Source organism: Mixophyes fleayi, chromosome 6 (assembly GCF_038048845.1).
Source record: "Mixophyes fleayi isolate aMixFle1 chromosome 6, aMixFle1.hap1, whole genome shotgun sequence".
Taxonomy (NCBI): Eukaryota; Metazoa; Chordata; class Amphibia; order Anura; family Limnodynastidae; genus Mixophyes; species Mixophyes fleayi.
The window spans coordinates 35,615,792-35,619,524 of NC_134407.1; the positions used below are offsets into that span (position 1 = coordinate 35,615,792).

The 3,733-nt window shown below is 42.7% G+C and overlaps 1 pseudogene; it reads left to right on the forward strand.

Annotated features, from left to right (window-relative positions):
- Nucleotides 1-1,132: 1,132 nt before the first annotated feature.
- LOC142160230 (E3 SUMO-protein ligase NSE2-like) lies at nucleotides 1,133-1,837 on the forward strand (annotated as a pseudogene).
- Nucleotides 1,838-3,733: the final 1,896 nt, after the last annotated feature.

Genomic DNA, 3,733 nt, shown 5'->3' on the forward strand with positions numbered 1-3,733 from the left:
TTGATATTTTGCTCTTGGAGTAACATTGTACGCCAATGTAGACAATCCAAGACAAATGACTAATAAAGCAAAAAGTATGTATTGTATACATTGGACAACAAACAAAGAAGCTAAGCACTCACTGTTCAGTCTATTCAAAAGATCTTGAGGAGCAAGACTTATATGGTGCAGAGCACACAGCTGGTATATGGTGGGGTGCCATACTGCCACACTTCCTACGGCCCCTATTGTAAAACTATACTAAAAATTAGTTCACTTATATCACTTACATTAACTAAATGTCTATACTGCCACTTTCAAATTTCTACTTCGGCCACTGCTTATGTATTTGACAAATAAGGCCACCTCCTGATTGCCTAAACCATTCCACGATTTGACCCAATCAACGTATACCAGCCCCTTTCAGATGGCAATATGCTATATGATCTACTCTCTAGTACTGTAGGCTCTGAGAGTTAATTTGTATTTTCCTCATGTATATGGTTTTTTTTTGTTATTGCGACCAAGCAAATTTTCAGAGTTAAGCCAAGTTTTTAACAATGTCATAGTGCCACCAAATAAGAATCTTGCACATTACATCCATGAAAATGTATGTCCTGTATTCAATGACAGCAGTGATTCATCAAAAATGCAATGAATGCGAACATGGGATGCACAGATGGACTATGACATGACTTAGTGTGTGCTTGCAAATATACATTCAATATAGGCACAACTGTGTGTGTGTGTGTGTGTGTATATATATTTTTGTTTTTTGAACACTTCACAGGTCATAATATTATTTTCATCCAATTTCGGACAAAGTTTGCAGCGACCTGGCTGGATGCTAAGTGACAGAGCAACGACACAAACACACGGCAGTACATAGCATATCTAGGAAACATTAGCACACAGCAGTGGCAGAAAAGAAAAGTGGTGCAAGATGGAATTGTCCATGGGCCCTCCCACCCAGCCTTATGTAAGATATTGAAAAGAACATCTACAATTTAAGAAAGCAAGCACTCCAGCGACAAGGATTGTCACTTTTGTGGCTGAAGTGCTTGGTTTGTTTGGGCCCCCACAAAACGAGCTATCAATAGCTTAACTGCCTTAAGCCTAACAGTGCTGTCAATGAACTCTACATTATTAAACCATGTATGTTCATGCTGCATCTTTAATCTCCTCCTCCTTTCTGGATACCTCCCTCTCATCCCTGAAGAACTGCCAAACTTATATAGACACAGGAATGGATATTACAACTGGAGTGGCATTACATCAGCTTCAGACAGACTGTGACACGGAACATGTGGGCAGCATGGAATCCGTCATATTGGAATACGGTGCATTGAACAGAGATTTAAAACAATATATAGACGCAGTTGAGGTGACCGTACTTAAGTTAAAATGTGACCCACCGGATGAGATCCCGGATTTAAGAGAGCTTGTACATGAGAGATACACTGCGCTTCAGAATAATAATAAAGAGGAGGCCCTGAGGTAGGACAATAAATATGTCCAGTTTAAAGAACAGCTAAGAGACCTGAGAAAACAAATGTGTGTGTCACCAGCCCCTGCAGATGAAGCTTTGGAAGACGAAAATGAGGAGATCGCCATCACCCAGAACACTCCTATAACACAGTTGTAGATGGAGAACCCAGTGAAAAACAAAGTATGTGGTCACATGTACGAGAGAGAAGCAATTGAAAGGAGGATTGAAAACAAACTTCAGAAAGGTGAATCTGCCAGGTGTCCAAAAATTGGCTGTGATCTTTCTGACATGAATATATTGGATCTTGTTTCAGACAATACACTAAAAAGGGCAAGTGACATTCATAGCAAAAATGAAGGTCATCACTGAGTGTCGAATAGGCCCCAATACCCTAAAAATTTAAATATAGCTAGGTACCTTTGACGTAAAGTGCAGATTACAAACACTTTGTGCAATACTGATGAAACAATAGGAAAGTGGAAGGTTTGAGTAATACATATACATGTCTATTTAGACATCCATGCTTACATTACTTCTGCAAGCAATTTTCTTTGTTAATAAAACTGTTGTCTTTATACCCGTAAAAAAAATAATAATAATACTCCATCATTCTAAGGATATTGATAGTAGGATCAGGTGGAGTTATTGCAGAGCTTTCACTAATTTTGGTCAATTCTTTTACAGTAGACCAGACTGTTTCCCTGACTTAAAACACTATGCACTTTAACATAGGCTTTAGCAGATGACGTAGAGGGATTACTATCATCAAGACTGGTGCCAGCAGCTGCTTGGTGCTCCTGGCCTTCTGTGGACTGATGTGAATCCATTTTATTGACATATTACAATATGACTGGAGAACACTGCCAGCCCTATTATTTGAATTGCTGTTTCAGCACTGAACACTGCCACCTCTCCTGTTTGTGGGTGAGCTATGCCACAGTAGAATGTGACTGGAGACTTTTAAGAACACTGCCAGACCTATTATTTGAATTGCTGTTTCAGCACTGAACACTGCCACCTCTCCTGTTTGTGGGTGAGCTATGCCACAGTAGAATGTGACTGGAGACTTTTAAGAACACTGCCAGACCTATTATTTGAATTGCTGTTTCAGCACTGAAAACTGCCACCTCTCCTGTTTCTGTGTGAGCTATAATTCTGTAGAATGTCACTGGAGACTTTGAAGAATACTGCCACCCCTCCTCTTTCTGTTTTACCTATGATGCTGCCCAACTGCACAGGAGACTGGCAACAACCTGCTACCCCTTTTGTGTCTCTCTCAATCTCTCTCTCTCTCTCTCTCTCTCTCTCTCTCTCTCTCTCTCTATATATATATATATATATATATATATAAATATATATATACATAAAAGAATATTGTGATATAGCATCTATATACTATATAACATTGTACTGATTTCTTTACAATACAGAGATAATTCTATAGACATCTATACAATATGGAGAGCAATCTATTGACCCTTATAAAATAACCACTAACCTAACCTTTAACCCCCGCCGCCTCTTCGCCACCTTCAGCACTCTCCTGGCCCCCTCCCCCCCCTCCCTCCTCCCTGACTGCCTCCGATTTCGCCTCCTTCTTCTCCTCTAGGCCATCCGACTTGAAATCTCCTCCTTCACTCTCTCTTCCACCCCTCCCACTCTTCCGTCCTCCCCCCCAACCACCTTCCCGTCCACTACTTCCGTCCCACCACCGGCGAGGAAATCCACTCTCTCATTTCATCCTCCCCCCCACTACCTGTCCCCTGGATCCCATCCCCTCCCACCTTCTTCGCTCCCTTTGCCCCACCACCTGCTCCCACCTCGCTCACCTCTTTAATCTTTCCCTCTCCACTGGCATCTTCCCCTCCTCCTTCAAACATGCTATCGTATCCCCCATTCTTAAGAAACCTAATCTCGACCCCACTTCTCTCTCGAACTATTGCCCCATATCTCTTCTCCCTTTTGCCTCCAAAATTCTCGAGAGGCTCGTCTGCAGCCGTCTCACCTCCTACCTTTCTGAATACTCCCTCCTTGATCCTCTCCAGTCTGGTTTCCGCCCCCTCCACTCCACTGAAACTGCCCTGGCTAAAGTCACCAATGACCTCCTGTCTGCTAAAGCCAGGGGCCACTTCTCCCTTCTCATCCTCCTTGACCTCTCTGCAGCCTTTGACACCATTGACCACCCCCTCCTCCTTCACACCCTCCAGTCTTTCGGCCTCTCTGGCCCAGTCCTGTCCTGGTTCACCTCTTACCTTACTCACCGAT